Source organism: Petaurus breviceps, unplaced genomic scaffold (assembly GCF_028583685.1).
Source record: "Petaurus breviceps papuanus isolate PSGF00001 unplaced genomic scaffold, PetGlider_PUasm1.0 189, whole genome shotgun sequence".
Lineage (NCBI taxonomy): Eukaryota > Metazoa > Chordata > Mammalia > Diprotodontia > Petauridae > Petaurus > Petaurus breviceps.
The window spans coordinates 43568363-43575864 of NW_027185809.1; the positions used below are offsets into that span (position 1 = coordinate 43568363).

Sequence of the window (7502 nt, forward strand, 5' to 3'; positions counted from 1 at the left end):
CCCCCCCCCCCATGTAGATATCCCTTTCCATCAGTAGTTTTTTGCAGTTGTCTTATAACCTTACATTGCTGAGAGGAGCCCAGTATATCAAAGTCAGTCATCACACTTAAGGTGTGTCTGTGTACATAGTTCTTGTTCTGCTCTCCTCACTGGGCATCAGTTTATATGTCTCGCCAGGTTGTTATGAAGTCTGTGTGCTCCTCATTTCTCATAATACAATAGTATTCCATTACATTCATATATCACTTATTTAGCCATTCCCCAATTGATGGGCATCCCCTTGATTTCTCTAGCATTTATCATTTTTTTCAGTTTTGACATCTTAGCCAATTTTTTTTAAGCAATCGGGGTTAATTAACTTGCTCAAGGTTACACGGCCAGTTATTTCTGGGTGTGGTGCCAAGTATCTGAACCCAGCTTTGATCCCCAGGTCATCCCCACACTGGAGCTGGTGCTCTTACTCGCTGAGCCACCTGGCTACCTCTATCTTTGCCAATTTTAAAGGTGAGATGTGGTGCCTCAGTTGTTTTGATTTGCATTTCTTTCTTTTTTTTGGAGGGGGAAAGCAGTGTAACTGGGGTTAAATGTTTGAAGTTGGATTTGAACCCCAGCCCTCCTGACTCCGGGGATGGTGCTCTCACTGTGCCACCTAGCTGCCCCTTCATTTCTCTAATCAATAGTGATTTAGAACATTTTTTCATGTGCTTATAGATCTTTAGTTTCTTCCTCTAAAAACTTCCTGATCATATCCTTTGACCATTGGGAATAAATTGTATCATTATAAACTTGGTTCAGTTCTCTGTGTATTTTAGAAATGAAGCCTTTATCAGTGACAGCAATTGTAAAAATTCCTTTCCCATTTTCCACTTCCCTCCTAATATTGGATACATTGGCTATATTTGGACAAAATCTTTTCGTGTAATGTAATCAAAGTTATTCAGTTTACATTTCATAATGCTCTCTCTCTCTCTTGGTTGGACATACATTCTTCCATACTCCATAAATCTGACAGGCAAACTATTCCTTGCTCCCACAGATTGCTTAAAGTGTCAGTCTTTATAACTAGGGCATGAACCCATTTAGAATTTATTTTGGTATATGGTGTAAGATATTGTTTTATGCCCAGTTTCTGCCATACTATTTTCTAGTTTTGCCAGCAGTTTTTGTCAAATAGTGAATTCTAATCCCAGAAGCTGGGGTCTTTGGGTTTATCATACATTAAATTACTATCATCAATGACTGGTGGGTCTTCTGTACCTAATCTATTCCACTGATCCACTACTCTACTTCTCAGGCAGTACCAAGTAATTTTGATGACAGCAGCTATATAATACAGTTTAAATTTTGGTATGGATAGGCCTCCTTTCCTAGCATTTCTTTACACTAATTCCCTTGGTATTCTGGACCTTTTGTTCTTTCATATGAATTTTGTTACTATTTTTCTAGCTCTATAAAGCAATTTGTTGGTAGATTGATTGGAATGACACTAAATAGGTAAATTTATTTGAGTAAAATTGTCATTTTTATTATCTTAGCTTCATCTAGTCATGAGCAACTGATTTTTTCCAGTTATTTAGATTTGACTTTATTTGTGTGGAAAGTGTTTTGAAAATGTGTTCATATAGTTCCTGAGTTTGTTTTGGCAGATAGATTCCCAAATATTTTATAATGTCTACAGTAACTTTAAATGGAATTTCTCTTTCGATTTCTTGCTATTGGACTGAGAAATCCATAGGAATGCTGAGTATTTATGTGGGTTTATTTTATATTCTGCAAGTTAGGTAAGTTTATTATCTCAAGAATTTTTTTACTTTATTCTCTAGGATTCTTTCAGTATATCATCATATCATCTGCAAAGTGTCATAGCTTTTTCTCTTTTTTGCCTAATCTGATTCCTTTTCTTCCCTTATTGCTACACTTAACATTTCTATTACCAAACTGAATAAGAGGGGAAAAATTGGGCATCCTTGTTTCACCCCTGATCTTATTGGAAATGCTTCTAACTTATCCCCATTATATAATACTTGCTGATGGTTTTAGATAGATGCTTCTCTTCACTGGAGGTCAATTCACCCTTTTCATTTTTGAGACTGGAAATTTGGTGTTCTTCTTTCTCTTTCTTTTTTATCAAATTGACTGAAGCTCTATCAATTATATTGTTTTTTTTTCATAAAACCAACTCTTAGTTTTATTTATTATTTCTATAGTTTTCTTAACTTCAATTTTATTAATCTCTCCATTGGTTTTCAGGTTTTCTAATTTATTATTTAATTGGGCATTTATAAATTATTCTTTTTCTAGCATTTTCAGTTGCATGACCAATTTATTGGTCTACATTTTCTCTATTTTGTCCATGCATGCATTCAGAAATAAAAATACTTCCTCCTAAGAACTACTTTTGATACATCCTACAATTTTTCCATATTATCTCATTATTGTCATTCTCTTAAATGAAGTTGCTAACTATTTCTTTGACTTCTTGTTTGACCCATTCATTCTTTAGGATTAAATTATTTAGTTTCCAATTAGTTTTTAGTCTATCTTTCCATGGCTCATTATAACATATATATTTTTTTATCACATCATGGTCTGAAAAGTATGCATTTACTATTTCTGCCTTTCTGCACTGGATTGTGAGGTTTTTATGCCCGAGTATATGATCAGTTTTTGTGAATTTGCCATGTGCTGCTGAGAAGAAGGTATATTCCTTTTTATTCCCATTAAATTTTCTTCAGAGGTCTATCATATCTACTTTCTCTAAAATTGCATTTACCTCCCTAACTTATTTCTTGTTTATTTTGTGGTTAGATTTATCAAATTCAGAGAGGGGGAGATTGAGGTCCCCCACTAGAATAGTTTTTCTATCTATTTCTTCCTCTAACTCCCTTAACTTGTCCTCTAGGCATCTGGATGCTATACTACTTGGTGCATATATGTTCAATAATGATATTGCTTTATTCTCAATGGTGCCTTTTAGCAGGATAGAGTTTCCATCCTTATCTCTTTTAATTAGATCTATTTTTTGCTTTTGCTTTATCTGAGATAAGGATTTTTACTCCAGTTTTTTTTTTTTTACTTTCACAGAAGCATAACATATTCTACTCTCTGGCCTTTTACCTTCACCCTGTGTGTATCCCCCTATTTCCAATGTGTTTCTTGTAGACATTGTATTGTATGATTATGGGTTTTAATCTATTTTACTATCCACATCCATTTTATGGGAGAGTTCATCCCATTCAGATTCACAGTCATGATTACTATCTGTGTCTTTCCCTCCATCCAATTCCCTCCCCTGTTTATGCTTTTTTCCTCCCTTTTCCCTTCCCCTCCTAAATAATTTTCTTTTTGAGCACTACCTCTCTCGGTATTCCATCCATATAAACCACCCTCCCTTTTCCTACCCTTCCCCCTTGCTGGTTCTTCCCTACTTTCTAATTCCTTCTCCCCTTTCCTTATTCCTTTGCCCTCTTATTGCCTGTAGGGTATAATAGGTTTTTATACTTAATGAAGTAAGTTATTTCCTCCTTGAACCAAAACTATAGAGTACAAAGCTCATATAATGTTCATCTCACTCCCTTCTTTCCCTCTACTATAATATGCCTTTATGCTTCTTTGTCTTGCGTAATTTACCCTTTTCTACCTCCTCCTTTCCTTTTCTCCCATTATAGTCCCTTTTTACCCCTTAATAAAGTGTTTTATCATAACTTTAGAAAATTAATACCCACACTCTCTATGTATATCTCTTTTAAATGTCATGATAATAACACAGTTCTCAATATTGACAGACATCAGCTTCCCATATAGAGATGTAAACAGTTTGCTCTTATTAAATAACAGGTTGTGTGTGTGTGTGTGTGTGTGTGTGTGCTTTCCCTGTTTACCTTTTTATATCTGTCTTTAGTCTTGCATTTGGAAATCAAATATTCCATTAAACTCTGGCTTATCAGGAAAGTGTCGAGTCCCTAATTTCATCAAATGACCATCTCCTTGCCTGAAAGATTATGTTTAGTTTTGATGTGTATTTGATCCTTGGTTGGAGTCCAAGGTCTTTTGTCTTATGAAATATTATATTCCAATTCCTCTGATCTTTCAATATTGAAGCTGCTATGTCCTGTGTAGTCCTGACTGTTGTTCCACAATATTTAAATTCTTTCTGAGTTCTTACAGTATTTTCTCCTTGACCCTGTAATTCTGGAATTTGACTACAATATTTCTTGGAATTTTCAATTTGGAATCTCTTTCAGGAGGTGTCCAGTACATTCTTTTGATAACTGTTTTGCTGTCTTTTTCTAGGAGTTCAGGGCCATTTTTCCTGGATGATTTCTTGGAAGATGTTGTCCAGGCTCTTTTTTTCATAATGGCTTTCTGGTAGGTAGATAATTCTTAGATAATCTTTCCTGGATTTATTCTCAAGGTAAGCTATTATTCCAATGAGATATTTTACATTTTCTTCTAATTTTTCATTGTTTAGTTTTTTTCCCTGATTTTGATGCCTCATAGAATCATAAGCTTCAATTTGACTGATTCTAATTTTTACCAAATTATTTTCCTTGGTTAATTTTTGAAGTTCATTCCCCATATGTTAAGATTTCATTTTTATGTAGTTATTTTCTCCAGTTAGACTTTGAACTTCTGTTCCCATTTCATAAATTTTACTTTTTGTTTTTCTTTTTGGAGGGGGAAGGCAGGGCAATTGGGGTTAAGTGACTTGCCGAAGGTCACACAGCTAGTAAGTGTTAAGTTTCTGAGACCGGATTTCAACTCAGGTCCTCCTAACTCCAGGGCTCATGCTGTATTCACTATGCCACCTAGATACCACACACATTTTACTTTTCTTAATTTTTTTTTTAGTAACTGGTATTTATTATCAAAGTCATAATGTCAACAAGATGCCGCAACTACAAAAAAAATTGTGTACATTGCAATCCCAATGCAAACAGTCAATTGGAATCCCAGTCATTAAAAAAGTAATTAAAATCACCCCAGAAAGCAACTGAATTTTAACATCTTGATACCTCCAGCCAACAAATTAAAATGGTTAACAAGGAAAACAAAATACAAATTTAGAAGTCTGGTATTGATGTTTAAAAGAAAAAAAAGGCAAACACTTAAGCATTTCTATCAATTCTCACATTGATCTCTCTACCACTAAGTTTTATCCCATTCATCATCTGACAGGCTCTCTCTGCCACCTCTGGGGACTCAAACATAACCACACCACAACCCTTGGATTTGCCATTCTCCATCTTGATGTCTGCATATAACACATGGCCACATTCATTGAATTTGTCTTTCAGCATTTTCCATGTAAAGTCAAAAGGGAGATTTCTCACAAATATCTGGCAGGCTTTTCGAGCAACCCCAGGCACATGGCCACCAGCACCTCCAAAAGACCCTGCTAAACTGCCTCCAAAGTTTCCCCTATCCATTTCCATAGCTCTCTCAAAGCTACCTCCCATGGCAAGTCCCATGTGCTCCATTCCTGAACCTAGGGCTGGACCCATAGTGGGACCCATTCTCTCTATGTAATTCACACCCATACGGTCCAATCCCATGTGCTTCATGTTATTGACACCCATACTGTCCAAACCAGTAGACATTCGATCCATAACTGGGCCCATGCTATCTATGCCAGTTTCAATGCCAGCAGGCACCATATGATCCATACTTAGACCCATGCGATCTATGGTGGTGCCCATGCTATCCACACCTGATCCCATCCTTTCTATAGCTGAGCCAACCCAATCTATGGGAGCAGCCATTCTCTCGATACTGAAACCCATGCCAGCCCCCATCTCTCTACACCAGAACCTATCCTATCCATGGTTTGGCCCATCCTTTCAATGCTGGTAGTCATGTGGTCTATTCCAAGGGGACCCATTCGTTCTATCCCTGAACCCATTCTCTCTACAATTGACCCCATTCGATCCATGACAAGGCCCATTCTCTCCATCTCAGACCCTACTCTATCCATTCCATGGCCTAGGCCAGAACCCATTCTTTCCATCCCAGCACCACCTATGTGGTCAATCCAGGTCCCATCCTCTCAATTCCTGGTACACTGCTACCACCACCACACATTCCCCTTCCAAGAGGTTCTCCAAAACTCTGAGCCATTCCCATCTCATTCTGAGCAAAGTCTCTCTCAAATCCTCTACCCATTCCTCGATCCATTTCTCCCATTTTGTTTATTCCAAATCCCATGCCTTCCATTCCCATGCCTGCGGGTCCTATGTTGCCCATTCCTATGCCTTTATGCAGATGATTAGCATCAATGGGCTGTCCTGCTGGTCCCAGCCCCATGCCAATGCCACCAAGTCCATGAGGAAGTTGTTGAGGATGTTCGGGAGGGAAAAATCACCCTTTGGCAGGGCCCTCTCTTCCATCTTCACATGCATTGGTCTGTCAAACAGCATCTAGCCATTGAACATTGATATAGTCTGAACTGCTTCAATTGACTATTCAAAAGTAACAGTGCCGATTCCATGATTTTTCCTGTCTTTATCTTCAAGAATGTCTGCTCTAACCACTACTCCAGCCATACAGAACACTTCCTTCGGTTTCTTGCACCCAACTTTATAATCCAGATTTGCTACAAATACTGTGCTTCCAAGTCTTCCGGCCTGTAATGCATGGATAATCTCATTGGGGATGTTAGGATTATTTAGGATACTGGGTGGGATATTAATCATTCCTGGGCCACCTGGTCCCATATTCATCCCACCAGTTGTAGCCATCACCTTTTGCATTGCTCTCCTGGCATGTTCACCATCAGGATCTTCTTTGTCTTTCACAGGTCTTCCACTTAGACTATGCTTGTTCAAAACTTCAGCAGCTTTTTTCATGCTTTCTTCCATCTTGAATTCAACAACAGAACATCCCCTTGATTTTCCTTCAGCGTCCATTAAGAGTTCTACTATGTTACCTCACCAACTTTTTCTTTGACCAGGTCTTTAAGGGACTGCCATTTCACATCAAATGGTATATTTGTAATGAAGGCTCTGTATCTTTTAGTAAGGTTGGCATAAGGTTCAAATCTATTCCCTCCTCTTTTCACATTTTTCTCCTTCCTCTTCTCATTTTGACTTGATAATTCACCTTCACTTTTGGGGGTCAGAGTCCCATTCCTGCTTACTATGCCAAGCACACTGCTCTCCTCCATTTTGGATTCAGTCACTGCCACCTCCACAGCTGCTTCCACCCCTACTGCCATTTTATCCACTTCTGGGCTTTGTGTCACAAATTTTACTTTTCAAAGAGATGTTTTCTTTGGTGATTTTTTTTGACAAATGTAATTATAAAAATTTTGATCATTTTTTATCTTCTACCTTTGTAATTTGATTTTTAAAATCCTTCTTGATCTATTCCAAGAATGCTTTTTGGGCTTGAGACCAGTTCATATTCTCTTTTGGGGCTTCAGATGTAGTTATAGTCAATCCTGTCCCCTTCTGAATTTGATTCTTCTCACTCACTATAATAAGATTCAATTATTTTTGTTTTTC

The 7502-nt window shown here is 37.4% G+C and overlaps 1 pseudogene; it reads right to left on the bottom strand.

Moving 5' to 3' along the window:
• Positions 1–4801: 4801 nt before the first annotated feature.
• On the bottom strand, positions 4802–7213 carry LOC138164482 (heterogeneous nuclear ribonucleoprotein M-like; annotated as a pseudogene).
• Between the last annotated feature and the right edge of the window lie 289 nt (positions 7214–7502).